The sequence below is a fragment of the Procambarus clarkii genome, chromosome 24 (assembly GCF_040958095.1).
Source record: "Procambarus clarkii isolate CNS0578487 chromosome 24, FALCON_Pclarkii_2.0, whole genome shotgun sequence".
Taxonomy (NCBI): domain Eukaryota; kingdom Metazoa; phylum Arthropoda; class Malacostraca; order Decapoda; family Cambaridae; genus Procambarus; species Procambarus clarkii.
In genome coordinates, this window is record NC_091173.1 from 16,868,945 (window position 1) to 16,888,264 (window position 19,320).

The following is a 19,320-nucleotide window of genomic DNA, read 5'->3' on the forward strand; positions in this document are numbered from 1 at the left end:
GGTACAATACGCGTGGTAGGGGGTATGGGGGGGAGTGGGGGGTTAATAAGTGCCACTGGGGGTGTCCCACGGGAGAAGGGGGGGAGGGAGGATACCCGGTGGGGAACGAGGTATACCCCAGGGTAGTGAGGGGGGGGGCAAAGGGAAGGGGGGGGGGGGGAAATAGATGATTAACACTGAAAATAAGAGTTGAAATAAACAGTCTTATGGCAGCACATGGCATCTCAACCCCCCTCTTCCATCCGAACCCCCTCACCCCCCCCCCCCTCCCCACATCCCTCAACCCCCTTCCCTTCACCCTCACCCCCCCTTTCTTCTCCCCTCACCCCTCCCCCTCTCTCCCCTCGCGAAGAACTCAGTGTGGTGGTAAAGTGGGACTTGAGGCACAGTGCCGCCGCTCAAACATAACTGCCGAACTAACCATTAAACCGTAGCTAAAACAATCATGGAATGAGTGAAATAATATTAAGGTAACATTAAGGCAAGTGACCGGTGGGGAATACTAAGGTAAGGCAAGAAAGGCCAACCGGAGACACAACTTTATATGAAAATGTGATAACAAACTCTACTCTTGCGGCCCGCCTCTTAACTGTTACTAACTACTAAGGGAGCAGCTCCGTGACAGCTGTCTAACTCCCAGGTACCTATTTATCGCTAGGTAACAGGGGCATCAGGGTGAAAGAAATTCTGCTCATTTTTGTTTCTCCCCCGGCGCCGGGAATCGAACCCGGGCCACAGGATTACGTGACCAGCGTGCTATCCACACAGCCATCGGCGCCCCAACACAGGTGTGTGTGTGTGTGTGGGCGCAGATGTGTTGGATGGCAGGTGTGGAGTGTGCAGGTGGTGAGAGAGGGATGGTCTCAACGGGTCAGGTGGTTGGATGACGGGTGTGTGGTAACAGGTGTGGGATGACGGGTGTGGGGTGACAGGAGTGTGGCCTGCAGGTGTGTGTGGGGGGCGCCGGTGGTGATGGTGGGTGGAGGCCGGATTGGTCGACGGGTCAGGTGGTTGGGTGACAGGTGTATGTGTGTGGGGATTGCAGGTGTAGGGTGACTGGTATGGGGTGACAGATGTAGTGGGGGACAGGTGTGGGGTGTGCAGGTGGTGTGGGATGGGGGGGGGGTGAGTCTGGTCAGGTAGGGAGGTTCAGAACGGGACTTGTTGCTCTGCGATCAATACCACGATGCCCCCTGCCGCCTCCCCACGCCCACAACCCCTCCCCCCCCCCACGCCCACAACCCCCCCCCCACGCCCACAACCCCCACGCCCACAACAGCAACCAACCTGCATATACTTCACCAATAAATAGGCTATTGAACACTTAATTAAACTGTACACTTTTTTCTCTCTCTACGAACATAATAATATTTGGCAGCGTGATATTTTTTTTTACACATTTATAAAAAAAAAATGTATATAGAGCAATTTGGAAATCAAATTAATATTTTTTTTTTCCCCAGTTATCAAAAATGGCCTCCACAACGCAGTTGATGACATCTATGCTATCATCAAACTGGCTATCGTGGGCCCCGAAAATTATAATATATGAAAAAAAGTTATTATATTCACTTAAAAAAAAAAAAGATACCTATTTAAAGGTCATGTATTTTAAATTTGTTTACCCCTTTTTTTTATTAAAAAAACGAGTCGGCTATTTTTTGGTTAACACTTAGTAAAGATTAATACTTTTGTTAATCACGTACTTTAAACGACTTCATAGAACTTTTTGGGGGGGCCCCTAAACAGCTAGAGAACTTTTGGAACCGAAAGTTCGAGGACCAGCAGCAGTTCCAGCACACTGGACTTGTGATCCTGTGGTCCTGGGTTCGATCCCGTTCGCCGGCGAGAAACAATGGGCAGAGTTTCTTTCACCCTATGCCCCTGTTACCTAGCAGTAACATAGGTACCTGGGTGTTAGTCAGCTGTCACGGGCTGCTTCCTGGATGTGGAGGCCTGGTCGAGGACCGGGCCGCGGGGACACTAAAAAAAAAAAGCCCCGAAATCATCTCAAAATAACCTGAAGATAACCTCAAGGCCCCATACAACCCCCCCCCCCCACCTAGTCTAGTAACGATACGTTACTAACAATATAGAGAGTTCAAAGCAACACACTACGTTACCAAAAGCTTTATGTTATGACTTTCAAACAAGTTCACGGCAACACAATGGCGCCATTGTCTCGTCCACACATTGTGTACCATTGCAAAGGGATGTTCACTTTAAGGCCCATTTGGAACATTTTTTGTTGACCTTTGTTGACCTTTGTGCATTCTCAAACTTTGCAACTCTTGGCTCTGTGACAGGACAGTGGGGGGGGTCGTCACTGTCCTGTGGTCCACAATGGTCTAACGACCAGGTAAGCGATGGAGTTAGTTAACATGTTTAACATTGAATTAAACGTGTCAATCAACGTTATTGTATATGCTAACAATCCCAGGAAGAGATGAACAGGTGTCTTACAAATGTTTGAGCAAAGTAAATATGCGAGTACCGGACGCTTCTAGGTTCTTTCAAAGGTTGTGTGGGATCTGGTATTTGGACCATCAAAAATTAATAATTTTTGGGGGTTCTTACTGGACAAGGTTAGAGATCTAGGGATAGATTCACGAAGGCGTTACGCAAGTACTTACGAACGTGTTCATCTTTCCTCAATCTTTGACGGCTTTGGTTACATTTATTAAACAGTTTACAAGCATGAAAACTTCCCAGTCAACTGTTGTTATTGTTATAAACAGCCTCCTGGTGTTTCGGAGCTCATTTTAACTGTTTAATAACTGTAAACAAAGCCGCCAAAGATTGAGAAAAGATGTACAGGTTCGTAAGTGCTTGCGTAACTGCTTCGTGAATCTGGACCCTATTTTACAGCATATAGTGTAGTGAGTCGTCGTCTGTACTACATAGCCAGGGAAGAGTGGTAGTATAGACTTGCTCCCGCAAACGTCACTGAATAATCCTATGGAAAAAAAAAGACTTCAAAACAAATTGATTTCTGATTAACATTATGGACAACAGTTGCCAGATAACTAAGTAACAGATTACATATAACAAACAAAAGACCTTCAGAACAACATCTGTGTGTGTGTACATTAAAATATTACGCTTGAGTGCTATTGATGAGCGCAATTAAGGGCGACAGCACATATTTGAAGTTTAAATGTGATTGTTGTTATAGATTCAGCTACTCGGAACAAGTTCCAAGTAGCACGGGCTATGGTGAGCCCGTAACTTACCTGGCACAGGAGCGGGGCAAGAAGCACGGACTATGGTTAGCCTCGTGGACGGGAGATGTCTCCCGTGTTTCAACCTTAAATGTGGTCATTCCTCATTTCATAAGGAAATTTGACCATAAAGGAAAACGGAGATTTTTGGGGGGAATTTTGCCCAAACTAACCTGTTTGAAAATATGACGGATATTCAAAATATTACGATTCACTGCTAATGGGAAGCGTAACTGACGGCGATTGAACATATTTGAACTTATAAATTTACTCATTTAATATAGAAATTCGACCATAGGTTTCGCCTGCTTTCAGGAGGCTTCTCCCACTAAACTTTGGTTGCCCCAAAAAATTAAATATTCAATTCCATTTCCTTCATCAAGACTTGATATACATTTACCCGCGCTTGGCGTGCTACCAAGTTGGCGTGGGATCTCCAGGTTGTCTGCCCGTGTTGGTTACCCTGATACACACTCTCAGGGACTAGGTGACGTACAGCGTCTGGACCAGGTACAGCGTCTGGACCAGGTACAGCGTCTGTACCAGGTACAGCGTCTGGACCAGGTACAGCGTCTGGACCAGGTACAGCGTCTGGACCAGGTACAGCGTCTGGACCAGGTACAGCGTCTGGACCAGGTACAGCGTCTGGACCAGGTGACGTACAGCGTCTGGACCAGGTGACGTACAGCGTCTGGACCAGGAGATGTACAGCATCTGGACCAAGAGACGTACAGCGTCTGGACCAGGTGACGTTCAGCGTCTGGACCAGGAGATGTACAGCATCTGGACCAAGAGACGTACAGCGTCTGGACCAGGTGACGTTCAGCGTCTGGACCAGGAGATGTACAGCATCTGGACCAAGAGACGTACAGCGTCTGGACCAAGAGACGTACAGCGTCTGGACCAGGTGACGTTCAGCGTCTGGACCAGGTGACGTTCAGCGTCTGGACCAGGTGACGTTCAGCGTCTGGACCAGGTGACGTTCAGCGTCTGGACCAGGTGACGTTCAGCGTCTGGACCAGGTGACGTACAGCGTCTGGACCAAGAGACGTACAGCGTCTGGACCAGGTGACGTTCAGCGTCTGGACCAGGAGACGTACAGCGTCTGGACCAAGAGACGTACAGCGTCTGGACCAAGAGACGTACAGCGTCTGGACCTGATAAATTTAATACTGGTAATTCGGCAGTAATTACCAAGTCACTCTCGCGCTGAAGGTCGTGAGTTAAATGTATAGTCGTTCATTTAGTCAATAACTGACTTGTTCATTTAGTCAATAACTGACTTGTTCATTTAGTCAATAACTGACTTGTTCATTTAGTCATTCATATTATCACTCTCACTTAGTAATTCAACTATTCACTTACTCATTCTCTCATTACACTTGTGAGTGCGTGCGTGTGTGCGTGCGTGAGTGCATGTGTGTCTATATTAATTATCTGTGTCTGCAAAACTCGAGCTATTAGCTCTTGGACCCCGACTTCCTAACCAATCTATTTTCTCTATTAAGTCTCCTACATATATTTCTCTCTAACACACACACACATACACATACATATCCAGGACGTAGCCCGTAGCAGCTGTTAAGCTCCCAGGTACCTATTTACTGCTAGGTGAACAGAGGGATCAAGGTGAAGGAAACTCTGCCCATTTGTTTCTGCCTCAGCCGGAAATCGAACCCGGAACCTTAGGAAGACGACTCCAGAACGCTGTCCACTCAGCCGCGAGGTGTGTGTGTGTGTGTGTTGGGAGACAATTAAAACATGTACTGAGACAAAAATTACAAACAATTAAAAAATAACGAAGGCAAAAAAGCAAAGCAATCTGGGTACATTGTTTCTTTCCTATCCTCTTCCCAACCTATCCCCCCCCTTCTCTACACACACACAACTCAGCCCCTCTCTCTATCCTCACTCCTCTCTAGTTTCTATCCTCACCCCTCTCTAGTTTCTATCCTCACCCCTCTCTAGTTTCTATCCTCACCCCTCTCTAGTTTCCCCTCCTACCCATCGCCCCATACCCCCCTTCTCATCCATACAGCCCCCTCTTCATCACCTCACCCATTACCGAGCCCCCAACCACCATTCCCGTATCCTCCACCGTCCCCCACACCCCCATAACTCACGAGAACACAATTACCCTCTCATCTCCCTAGCCCAAGACGGGCAAGAACACAACACAACACCACAACACACCACCACCACCACACCACCCACCACCACAACACACCACCCATCACCACACCACCCACCACCACAACACACCACCACCACCACACCACCCACCACCACAACACACCACCCATCACCACAACACACCACCCACCACCACAACACACCACCCAACACAACACACCACCACAACACACCACCACAACACACCACCACAACACACCACCCACCACCACAACACACCACCACAACACACCACCACAACACACCACCCATCACCACAACACACCACCCAACACAACACACCACCGACCACCACACCACACCACCACAACACACCACCCAACACAACACACCACCACAACACACCACCCACCACCACAACACACCACCACAACACACCACCACAACACACCACACCACACCACCACACCACACCACACCACACCACCACACCACCACATCACACCACAACAACACACCACCACAACACACCACCACAACACACCACCACAACACACCACCCACCACCACAACACACCACCACAACACACCACCACAACACACCACCACACCACACCACACCACACCACCACACCACCACATCACACCACAACAACACACCACCACAACACACCACCACAACACACCACCACAACACACCACCCACCACCACAACACACCACCACAACACACCACCACAACACACCACCACAACACACCACCACACCACACCACCACACCACACCACCACACCACACCACCACAACACACCACCACAACACACCACCCACCACCACAACACACCACCACAACACACCACCACATCACACCACAACAACACACCACTACAACACACCACCCACCACCACAACACACCACCACAACACACCACCACACCACACCACACCACCACAACACACCACCACAACACACCACCACAACACACCACCACAACACACCACCACAACACACCACCACACCACACCACCACACCACAACACACCACCACACCACACCACCACAACACACCACCACAACACACCACCACAACACACCACCACATCACACCACAACAACACACCACCACAACACACCACCCACCACCACAACACACCACCACAACACACCACCACAACACACCACCACAACACACCACCACAAAGACACAACTTCCACCAAAGGCCAAAGAAACTAACTACCCAACTGAGGGGGGTAATTAGCCAAGCTGACCTCCTAATGACCTTTCCAAGAAAACGCTGAAACAGGTAATTGAGTGGAAAACGTACAAACAAAACAAAAAAATAGGTGGCAATATAAAAAGGACGAAACACTAGACTTTCTCTCCTTCCTCCTTCCTTTCCCATCTATTTCTCTTCCTGTCAATCTCTTTCTCTCTCTCTCTCTTCTTCAATATCGGGAGCAGCGTCGACCCAGACCAGCCAGGTGGTAAATATTGGAGGCATCCCCAGCCTCGTCTTATCTATCCAACCAGAGCTCCACACTCCTCCTCTTCCCTCACTCCCATTCCTCCCTCTACTTTCCTACCCTCCCCCCCCCCTCCTTACCTACCTACCTCTCCCCAACTCCCCTCTCTAACTTCCCCTCTTCCCTAGGTAGTATATAGAGAGGTTCCCTGTCGTCCACTTGTACCTCTTTATCACCTTGTAGAAGTGATGTTTGTGGAAGACGTTCCCACTTAAGTCTTGTTCTCCTTCAGGCTGGCTCCAGAAAGTCTTATTGACCTCTTAAGTCTATTCTCTAATATTTTTTTTCGAGTCTATGGTTCCCTTTATAGTCTGTGATTATTTTTTTTGCCAAAGGGTCTTTATTTTTTTTATCTGGGTCTTACATATGCACAGTTCATTTATTTCCCTGAGATCTTTGTTCATGCTCAAAATTGAACTTAATTTCGCGGGTGATATTTGTGTTTTTTTTTTTCTGCCTGTGAATTTCGAATGGCCTGGTTTGTTCTGTCTATCGGCGGGAGTTTTAATTGCTTGGCAGCCGTCTAATGGATCTTTTAAAACCCTCCCCTCTTCCCCCCCCCCACACCCCCTCTCTCTCTCTGGGTCTTAGCTTCTACGCGTCGGTGAAGACTGATCTGCAATCTTATAGACCATCGTTATTGATTGATTTAAAATTCTCACAATATATTACATCAATCTTGAATACTGATTTATTCTCCACTCATAGACCTGGTAACTCCAGAAAAAATTCTCACAGTTATTTAATAAATTTCTACCTTTACCTTTCTGGCTAATTCTTCACAGAATTTCTTTGTATCAGTTTCTGCACACACTCCGTTTTCTCTTTATCCGGGTGAAGTATTTTTTGTGTACATCACATCGTGTTCTGTTGGCCTTTTACAAATGTTATTTCAGTCTGGAGGGACGATGTTTTCCAGAGGGGGGGGGGGCATTTCTTGCTTTCGTTCTCCTCTGAAAATATTTGAACAGAAATGAAATCTTTCCTTATTAAGGCTCCTCATAGCAAGGAGGATAGTCTCCCATCCGTGGGGCCGGAGGTTCAAGTCTCCCAGTGCCACGGTGATTGAAAAAGATATGATTTGTTTATAAAATTAAAAGCCGTTCAATCTTTCAGAGCTGCACTCATAATCCAGCTTCATTCTTAGCGAGAAAGCGCCTTAAATTTTAGCGGGAAAGCTCTTAAATTTTAGCGGGAAAACTCTTAAATTTTAGCGGGAAAGCGCTTAAATTTTTAGCGGGAAAGCGCTTAAATTTTAGCGGGAAAACACTGCAAAATAAGTCAGTGTATGTTTTTTTTTTTTTCTACCGAGCAAGTCTTCAAATATCAGTGAGAAAACCCCTTAAGTTTTAGCGGACAAGCGCTGTACACTTAAACCAGTATGTGTGAGAGTTTCATTTCAGCGAGAAAGCCTTTAAATATTAGCGAGAAACATCCCCCCCCCTTCAATTTAGCGAAAGAGTGCCGCAGTTCAAATGAGTGTCTTTATTAGCCAGAAAGACCGTAATTCTTTGCGAGAACACCTTCGCTTTTACCCAGAAGACTTTCTAGTCTTACCCATAAAGTCTACTTCTTCTTTATAAAAAAGTGTTTTAGTCTTGTTGAACGAGAGCAATTACTTTTTTGTAATGATATGTCACTTCTTTCACGGTATCACATTCTTCTGAATGAAGTGGGTATGCTCTTCCTTCAAGGCTAAACCCCCCCCCCCCCATCGTTTGTAATACACAAATTATTCAGTCGTAGCAGGAAAAATGCTTCATTCTTAATTATATGTATAAAAAAGTGTTGAATTAAATCTCCGGTCTCCATGTTGGCCAGGGTTGTGGAGGTAATTGGTCTCCATGTTGGCCAGGGTTGTGGAGGTCATTGATCTCCATGATGGCCAGGGTTGTGGAGGTCATTGGTCTGCATGATGGCCAGGGTTGTGGAGGTCATTGATCTCCATGTTGGCCAGGGTTGTGGAGGTCATTGATCTCCATGTTGGCCAGGGTTGTGGAGGTCATTGGTCTCCATGTTGGCCAGGGTTGTGGAGGTCATTGATCTCCATGATGGCCAGGGTTGTGGAGGTCATTGGTCTCCATGATGGCCAGGGTTGTGGAGGTCATTGATCTCCATGTTGGCCAGGGTTGTGGAGGTCATTGGTCTCCATGATGGCCAGGGTTGTGGAGGTCATTGATCTCCATGTTGGCCAGGGTTGTGGAGGTCATTGGTCTCCATGATGGCCAGGGTTGTGGAGGTCATTGGTCTCCATGTTGGCCAGGGTTGTGGAGGTCATTGATCTCCATGCTGGCCAGGGTTGTGGAGGTCATTGGTCTCCATGTTGGCCAGGGTTGTGGAGGTCATTGGTCTCCATGTTGGCCAGGGTTGTGGAGGTCATTGGTCTCCATGTTGGCCAGGGTTGTGGAGGTCATTGGTCTCCATGTTGGCCAGGGTTGTGGAGGTCATTGATCTCCATGTTGGCCAGGGTTGTGGAGGTCATTGGTCTCCATGATGGCCAGGGTTGTGGAGGTCATTGGTCTCCATGTTGGCCAGGGTTGTGGAGGTCATTGATCTCCATGTTGGCCAGGGTTGTGGAGGTCATTGGTCTCCATGATGGCCAGGGTTGTGGAGGTCATTGGTCTCCATGTTGGCCAGGGTTGTGGAGGTCATTGATCTCCATGTTGGCCAGGGTTGTGGAGGTCATTGGTCTCCATGTTGGCCAGGGTTGTGGAGGTCATTGATCTCCATGCTGGCCAGGGTTGTGGAGGTCATTGATCTCCATGTTGGCCAGGGTTGTGGAGGTCATTGGTCTCCATGTTGGCCAGGGTTGTGGAGATCACTGGTCTCCATGTTGGCCAGGGTTGTGGAGGTCACTGGTCTCCATGTTGGCCAGGGTTGTGGAGGTCACTGATCTCCATGTTGGCCAGGGTTGTGGAGGTCACTGGTCTCCATGTTGGCCAGGGTTGTGGAGGTCATTGGTCTCCATGATGGCCAGGGTTGTGGAGGTCACTGGTCTCCATGTTGGCCAGGGTTGTGGAGGTCACTGGTCTCCATGTTGGACAGGGTTGTGGAGGTCACTGGTCTCCATGTTGGCCAGGGTTGTGGAGGTCACTGGTCTCCATGTTGGCCAGGGTTGTGGAGGTCACTGGTCTCCATGTTGGCCAGGGTTGTGGAGGTCGCTGGTCTCCATGTTGGCCAGGGTTGTGGAGGTCACTGGTCTCCATGTTGGCCAGGGTTGTGGAGGTCACTGGTCTCCATGTTGGCCAGGGTTGTGGAGGTCGCGTGGAGCTGCACATACGTACACAGGATAAAAATAAACCAAACGGCAGGATATGGGAGTCTCGGTGCCTGCCGCGACCGGGGGGGGGGGGGGGGCGGGGGCAGGATATGAGGGGCGCCCGCACAGGAAGTTACAATTAAATCCTGCACAAGGCGCAACGTGAAGCGGGATCTCTCCACACCTTCCTTACCTCCACGCCCACGTCCCGCCCACGTCACGCCCACAACACCCCATCACGCCCACGTCCCGCCCAAACTCCTTCACAATCCCACCTGACGTCCAAAACACAGAAGTTTGCATCAATATTAGTACCAGAGCTAAGAGGATCAAGGTATGAGGATACGCTAATGGAACTACATCTCACAACCCCCCTAGAGGTTAGAACTGACAAGAGGGGATATGATCGCAACATGCAAGATACTGAGGGAGGAACAAAACAAGGTGGACAAGGATATCTCTTCACACTGAGATAAAACAGGATAAGAGGACGTAATACTCGTCCCGCTGTACAGATGGTCAACACGTGGAATGCACTGAAAGAACAAGTTGCGGAAGCCACCTCCATCCACAACCTTAACCCAACCCACACCAAGATTAAATTAATACCCGCCTCCCTGCTACTGCTTTAGGGTGAAAACAAGATACTTCCCTCCCCTAAGGATAGGCTGGCCGTAAGAAAAGAGAGAGAGAGAGAGAGAGAGAGAGAGAGAGAGAGAGAGAGAGAGAGAGAGAGAGAGAGAGAGAGAGAGAGAGAGAGAGAGAGAGAGAGAGAGAGAGAGAGAGAGAGAGAGAGAGAGAGAGAGAGAGAGAGAGAGAGAGAGAGAGAGAGAGAGAGAGAGAGAGAGAGAGAGAGAGAGAGAGAGAGGGGGGGGGGGCGATGGAGGGGAGGGGGGGGGGGGTGAGGGTGAATCTTGTTTGAACAGTAAAACCTGTGGCCAGGTTCCCCGGCTGTCCGACAAGACACAATCCCCAGCGTCAACACTTGCCGCCAGATGACGCAGGATTGGGGGCCCCGCTCACATGTCCCCTCCGCGCCTCCTGTCCCCCCCTCCTCCCTACATAGATATAGATACTTACAATATGGATATAGATACATACTATCTATTACCATATCCCCCCCCCCCTCCCCCCCGCCCATCCGCCCCTTCCCGACCCAACTATGAAAGGGAACAATGCCGAAAGAAAGAACAGTATCTGATCAGGTACAAGAGTACTTGTACCTGATCAGGTACTCATGGTACAGGTACCATGAGTACAAGTGAAGAGTTCAGGTACCATGAGTACAAGAGAAGGTCTTATATATACATAACAAATATTTAACCTGCCTGTGATGGCTACCTTGGGCCTACTGGGCCAGCAGCAGCCTAACCGATCAGATCAAACACCAGAAAATCCTATCATTAGGAATATATATATATATATATATATATATATATATATATATATATATATATATATATATATATATATATATATATATATATATATATATATATATATATATAAGCGTATCCAAGCCCGTCACAGATAAAAAACCCGCATAAAGCTTAGAAAAGTCCCCCGTGCCATCAAAATATTCAGCCCCAAGCTGCTTCTTAGAGACTACTCAACCTCATCACCACTATAATTTCCATAAAACAACAAGAACAAACAAACAGGATGAAAAGATATGAGAACAAAATTGTATAAATACATTAGTCGTATAAATAAGCAACTCGGTAATTACAGCCAAAATAATAGGTGTTGTAAATTAGCTGGAGGTGATTACAATACAGTAACAGGTGTGTGTGTATATATATATATATATATATATATATATATATATATATATATATATACCTGTTGATATATGTAAGGTGATATGTACTGGAAGGTAAGTGATGCCTTGTGAGGTTAGGTTAGGTTAGGTTAGGTTAGATTACTTTCTTACTTTGACAACATGTTACCTGCGTACATGGTAGGGAAGGGGAGGATGGAAGGTAGGGGGAGGGAAGGATGGTAGGTAGGGGAGGGGAGAATGGTAGGTAGGGGAAGGGAGAATGATAGGTAGGGGAGGGGAGAATGATAGGTAGGAGAGGGGAGAATGATAGGAAGGGGGAGGGAAGGATAGAAAGAAAACGCAGACGACTGTACAGAAGGAAAAAAAATAACGGAAATGCTTAGGCAGACACGACTATCACAAGAAAGGAAAATAAAATTATTTTTTATTTCGAAGAAATAAAAGAAGTAGAACAAACGTTGAAGCGATCATACGAGTCTGAGGAAATGGAATTGGAACAGAAAGCTATACAAGATATAAAGAAAAATCCAAAATATTTTTTCACATTCGAAAACTAAAATTAAAAACCTCGACCAGTATTGGACCTTTAATTACAAATGAAGGTACGTACACAGAGGACAACAAAGAAATTAGTGAAATTCTAAGAAGCCAGTATGAGGCTATGTTTAACACACCAATAAACAACATGAAAGTTGATGACCCAGACAGCTTCTTTATGAATGACATTCAAGCTGCAGATAATAAGATAATATAACGGATATTAACTCGAATATCAACTGCACTTAAAGCTGCAGATATAGCTCCTCTGCACAAGGGAGGGTAGTAAGGCCTTGGCAAAAAATTATAGATTGCATTAACATCACATAATACAAGTTTTTGAAAGTGATTAGGAGTCAAATTTCTAGGTTTATGGAAAATAATGAGCTACACAACCCAGGACAACATGGATTTAGAGCAGGCAGATCCAGTCTGTCACAGTTACTCAACCACTATGACAAAATCACAGAAGCTCTAGAAGAAAAGCAAAATGCAGATGTTGTATACACAAACTTTGCAAAGGCGTTCGACAAATGTGACCATGGGGTGATAGCACACAAAATGAGGTCAATGGGAATAACTGGTAAAGTAGGACGCTGGATACTCAATTTCCTGTCGAACAGAACACAAAAAATATAAGTCAATCAAATAAAATCGAGTCCGAGCGCAGTTAAAAGCTCTGTACCTCAAGGTACAGTCCTTGCACCACAGCTGTTCCTTATTCTCATATCAGATATAGATAAAAATACAAGTCACAGCTTCGTGTCATCCTTTGCAGATGACACAAAAATTTACATGAAAATTACCTCTGCTGAAGACATTGAAAAATTACAAGCAGATATCAACAAAGTTTTCGATTTTGCAGCAGAAAATAACATGATATTTAACAGTGATAAATTCCAGGTACTCAGGTACGGCAAAAATGAGGATCTGAAACATAATACAGGGTACAAAACACAATCGAATCTGCCCATAGTAGGAAAACAGCATGTCAAGGATTTGGGAATAATGATGTCCGACGACCTAACGTTTAGGGAACATAACCAAGCAAATATTGCGTCAGCCAGAAAAATGATAGGACGGATTACGAGAACTTTCAAATCCAGGGATCCCATCACAATGGTTGTACTCTTCAAGTCACTTGTGTTGTCCCGTCTTGAGTACTGCTCAGTACTCACTTCCCCCCTTCAGAGCAGGAGAGATTGTTGAAATAGAGGGAATACAGAGAACATATGCGGCACGCATATGTTCTCTGTATTCCGAGATAAAACACCTAAATTATTGGGATCGTCTCAAAACCCTTCAAATGTACTCATTAGAAAGAAGACGAGAGAGATACCAAATAATATACACATGGAAAATACTGGAGGATCAGGTCCGTAATCTACACAGTAAAATAACAACGTACTGGAGTGAACGAATGGAAGAAAATGCAGAATAGAACCAGTAAAGAGCAGAGGTGCCATAGGCACAATCAGAGAACACTGTATAAACATCAGAGGTCCGAGGTTGTTCAACACCCCTCCCAGCGACTATAAGAAATATTGCCGGAACAACCGTGGACATCTTCAAGAGAAAACTAGACTGTTTTCTAAAAGAAGTTCCAAACCAACCGGGCTGTGGTGGGTATATGGGCCTACAGGCCGCTCCAAGCAACAAACAGCCTGGTGGACCAAACTCTCACAAGTCAAGCCTGGCCTCGGGCCGGGCTTGGGGAGTAGAAGAACTCCCAGAACCCCATCAAGCAGGTATCAAGCAGGTATGGTAGGCAGGGGAGGGAAGAACGTGAGACAGCAGGAGAAGGGAACACTCCCCCCCCCACCCCCCCACACATCTCCTACACTAGCCAGCACCTGCATCTCCCTGCCCCTCCCCCCCTCGCTCGCTGACAACATGTGGCACAGTGCCAACATATCAGGCCAGGTATCTGGCAGAGCCCTAGACACAAGAGTGTCATGTGAGGGGAGGGGGGAGCTCTACTTCCACTCCTCCTCCCCCCTCCCCCTCAACGCCCCCCTCCCCTCCCCTCAGCCCCTCTTCCCCCCCCCCCTGCCTCCCCTCCTGTCCTATCCGGCTATTCTCTTGATAAACAAAGCAATATCTCTCCCTCTTCGTTAATAGCTCTAATAATATTTATTGGGGCTTCATGACTTGCTGTTGGGGGCTTACGTTGATTGAGCATTTAAGGAGCTCTGTGGCTGCACGGGGAAAGATTTGAATGTTTCTTCGGGGATCATCGTTCCCGGAGGCCCGATCTCTGGTGCTTGAAGCAGCCTCCAGCCGCTACGTATAGGCGCTTGAGTCAGTGTTGGCAGCCTGTGTCGGAGTCAGTATTGGAGCCAGTCATTGAACCAGTGTTGGAGTGTGACGGAGCCAGCTATGGCACCAGTGCTGGAGTGTGACGGAGCCAGCTATGGCACCAGTGTTGGAGTGTAACGGAGCCAGCTATGGCACCAGCGTTGGAATGTGACGGAGCCAGCTATGGCACCAGTGTTGGAGTGTGACGGAGCCAGCTATGGCACCAGTGTTGGAGTGTAACGGAGCCAGCTATGGCACCAGTGCTGGAGTGTGACGGAGCCAGCTATGGCACCAGTGTTGGAGTGTGACGGAGCCAGCTATGGCACCAGTGTTGGAGTGTGACGGAGCCAGCTATGGCACCAGTGCTGGAGTGTGACGGAGCCAGCTATGGCACCAGTGCTAGAGTGTGACGGAGCCAGCTATGGCACCAGTGCTGGAGTGTGACGGAGCCAGCTATGGCACCAGTGCTGGAGTGTGACGGAGCCAGCTATGGCACCAGTGTTGGAGTGTGACGGAGCCAGCTATGGCACCAGTGCTGGAGTGTGACGGAGCCAGCTATGGCACCAGTGCTGGAGTGTGACGGAGCCAGCTATGGCACCAGTGCTAGAGTGTGACGGAGCCAGCTATGGCACCAGTGCTGGAGTGTGACGGAGCCAGCTATGGCACCAGTGCTGGAGTGTGACGGAGCCAGCTATGGCACCAGTGCTGGAGTGTGACGGAGCCAGCTATGGCACCAGTGCTGGAGTGTGACGGAGCCAGCTATGGCACCAGTGCTAGAGTGTGACTGAGCCAGCTATGGCACCAGTGCTGGAGTGTGACGGAGCCAGCTATGGCACCAGTGTTTTGAGTGTGACGGAGCCAGCTATGGCACCAGTGTTGGAGTGTGACGGAGTCAGTGTGAACGTTCAGCCATGCCCAAGTGTGCCAATTCTGGTGGGTATTTTGTGTAGCGGGTGTGGGACGGGGGGAAGGCACCGCCCCCATGGCCCTCCCTGACATGTGATAGTGTCGGTCGGGCCCCTTGGTCCTCAACACTTAATATTCTCGCTTCTCCCAAGTGTCAGTCTCTCTGTTCTAAGATTCTTAGATCACATTCTTGTGTTGTCTGCTGCCTTATAATTAGTTTCAGCTTTCCCTCATTGATGATAATGATGATAATGATGATGATCATCATCATGATGAGGATAATGATGATGTTATTCTGTTCCTGCTACTGATGTTATTGAGAAGAACATATAGGAGGATAATTCAGAAAGCATTTTGGCTTATGTGTGGAAGGTCCCTATTTACTACCTATTGGTACAGATTCGTGTATATGTCTAGACCTTGGCTCGAAACCAGCCGACGATCCTCGAGTACATTGTGTTGCCCGGCACCCGGGTCCATAAATCCACAGCACTAGACTTCCAAACCAGTTTTAGCGCGGTTCTTATACTAAAACTAAACTTACAAAGTTATATTCGTTGCTCAGTTTTTTCTATTTTGAAGTTTATGGTCTTAGTTCTCAATCTCAACTTCTCCTTTATTTTAGTTATTTAAGACTTTGTGTTCTTCAATCTTCGTCTTCGTGTTCTTCAATCTTCGTGTTCTTCAATCTCGTCTCTTCTTATGTAAATGAAATTACTTAATCTCTGTTAAAAAAAGGTTCCTACGACCTGGGATTAATATTATATTCCTTCTTATGGAGAAAATAATTTGTCTGTTCTATAATGAGATGCTCAAGAACTTAAGAATCACTTAAATGAAGACTCACTTAAGAATCACTTAATCACTCAAGAATCACTTAAATGAAGCCTCAGCAAGATAAAGCTAAGATATATATTAATATTTTGCTAAAGCTTCTAGAAATAAATCCCAATATCCTATTCTCCATATTTCGTACATTTATGCATTGATCTCATTGATTAACATCCCCCTCTCCTTGTCAGGATTCTTAGAACTTTAAAAAAAATAATTAAATATGCAAATGTCAACATTGCTTGGCTGATACCTTTATTATAATTTCGTAGCTTCAGAGCTTCAAGCTGAGCTTTAAGCTGAGCTTTAAGCTGAGTTTTAAGCTGAGCTTTAAGCTGCATCTCTCTGTCGTCCATTTTAAGACGATACACGACGTCCTGCCGCGGCCGTTTGAGCCCCCAGGAGTGAATTTATTGCCTGGCTTATATTACTGTCTTATGCAAATTTGCTAATGTTGCTGTATAATCCGGGGTCTAATCTTTTACATGTATAACAATAATACTGTATTATTCATACACATACACAATGGCCACGTTAAATTGGTTATACAATAGGTCAAGTAATTGTATAAAGATACAGTATTTATGGTGTAATATCTTACAACATGCTTCCCTACTCTCGACTTTTATTAAATGAATCGTGTCCATTTGAATCGTGAATTAATTTTATTAAATGAATCGTATTGACTCCAGTGCTTAACATACAGTGATATATGTTAACCTTCGTATGATCCGAGTCCTTTTTTCTTTTTGAGAACATATATGAATGACATCTGCAATTACTGAATCAAGTCAGATGTCAAGTTAAATGGCCGATAGTTTGTTGCAAATGATGCAATCCCCTTTTTCCTGAAGAAAAAAAAATCGATGCCACATTTACAGGACTCTACGACTCTGCTCGAATCTTAGGATTCAATAGGGAAGACAAGGGTGGAGGAGGGGAGGGGGAGAGGTCGATAGAGGTTGTTTGTACATTCTTTAAGGACTCCGGTAAATACTTCGCCTAGCTCCGAGGATTTCTTGGACCCTATTTGTTCATATATTTTTTTTTTTGTTAACCTTTCCTTTCTAGACAGTTGTATTTCACCATCTCTATACATTTTGTTGTTGTTATTGATGTTGGTTGATCTGTTATTACTGCTGGAGCCCTCAATGTGGAAGATTGAACCTTCCACTCTTCATAGACCTTTGTTCCTTCATCCTTCTTACTCTCTCTCTCTCTCTCTCTCTCTCTCTCTCTCTCTCTCTCTCTCTCTCTCTCTCTCTCTCTCTCTCTCTCTCTCTCTCTCTCTCTCTCTCTCTCTCTCTCTCTCTCTCTCTCTCTCACACACACACACACACACACATACACACAATTCACGTACCCAGGGGGTACGGGCCCCAGCATGGAACCCGTACCTTGTCAAGCACAACGCGAAGCTTGAAAAAGTTCAGAGGTATACCACTAGGCTAGTCCCAGAACTAAGAGGCATCAGTTACGAGGACAGGTTGCGGGAAATGCACCTCACGACACTGGTAGACAGAAGAGTAAGGGGAGACATGATCACTACATACAAAATTCTCAGAGGAATTAACAGGGTAGATAAAGATAAACTATTCAACACGGGTGGTACGCGAACAAGGAGACACAGGTGGAAATTGAGTACCCAAATAAGCCACAGGGACGTTAGAAAACTTTTTCAGTGTCAGAGTAGTTAACAGATGGAATGTATTAGGCAGTGATGTGGAGGAGGCAGACTCCATACACAGTTTCAAAAGTAGATATGATAGAACCCAGTTGGCTCAGGAATCTGTACACCAGTAGATTGACGGCTGAGAGGCGGGACCAAAGAGCCAAAGCTCAACCCCCGCAAACACAACTATGTGAGTACACACACACACACACACACACACACACACACACACACACACACACACACACACACACACACACTATTAATACTTTTAAAACTAGGTATGATAGGGAAATGGGACAGGAGTCATTGCTGTAAACAACTGATAGCTAGAAAGGCGGGATCCAAGAGTCAATGCTCGATTCTGCAAGCACATATAGGTGAGTACATATAGGTGAGTACACACACACACTAGACACCAGACAGAAGGGAGAAGAATGCAGGTGTGTGTGTGCCAAAACGGCAATGAATGCAGTGGGGCGACAGCATCCTACCACACCTCTGGTATCTCCCTAACCCACCCTCTATCCTCCTCCTCTCCCCCCCGTCCCTTCTTCCCAGAGAACAAGAGGCGTCTCACAAGACAAAACCAACTCTCACCTGCTGGTTCTTATACAAGCACACGAGCACTTGGTTCAGGAATCCGAGGAAGGTAATGCTGGTGGCGACACTGTATGTCTGCCGGCTGAGTTGTCGTCGCCGGGGCCTGGTAGTAGGTAGGAGGCAGGGAGGGAAGGAAGGAGGGAGAGAGGGAGGGAGGGAGGGAGGGAGGGAGATAAGATGGCACCATGACTAAGAGTGACCCAGGTAAGGCCATGGTTCAGGAAGCTGAGGAAGGCTATCTTACCTGTAAGGAATGACAGATGAGGCGTCTCGCTGCACGCTGCACGCTTCGCTCCACTTCTGCAATGAACACAATCATTAACACCACGACAGCTCGTACACTTGCTCTAATAAGTTACTAACTACTATAGCTGCTATCAATAAAAGTGTGTGTCAAGGAAGGGGGGAGAGCCGAAGGTTCAAGGCCATCTCATCCCTTCGATATTGATGCATTTACACCTGGTTCAAAATGTGAAGTTCGAAATCAAACTCCTGAATCATCTCCCTCATTTCTGATCCCTCGACGCCTCCTCCCTTCTCCACACACACTCGA

At 46.8% G+C, this 19,320-nt stretch overlaps 1 protein-coding gene across 5 annotated transcripts in view; it reads right to left on the bottom strand.

The window, feature by feature from the left end:
• mub (poly(rC)-binding protein mub) overlaps nucleotides 1–19,071 on the bottom strand; it is a 198,786-nt gene extending 179,715 nt beyond the window's left edge. For 2 of the 5 annotated variants that reach the window (XM_069330671.1, XM_069330677.1), the window contains exon 1: nucleotides 19,012–19,067. The gene's annotated coding sequence lies outside the window, so the exon portion shown is untranslated. Of the gene's footprint in view, nucleotides 1–19,011 lie in introns of all 5 variants that reach the window. The other 3 variants (XM_069330674.1, XM_069330675.1, XM_069330673.1) reach the window with 3 other exon arrangements.
• Nucleotides 19,072–19,320: the final 249 nt, after the last annotated feature.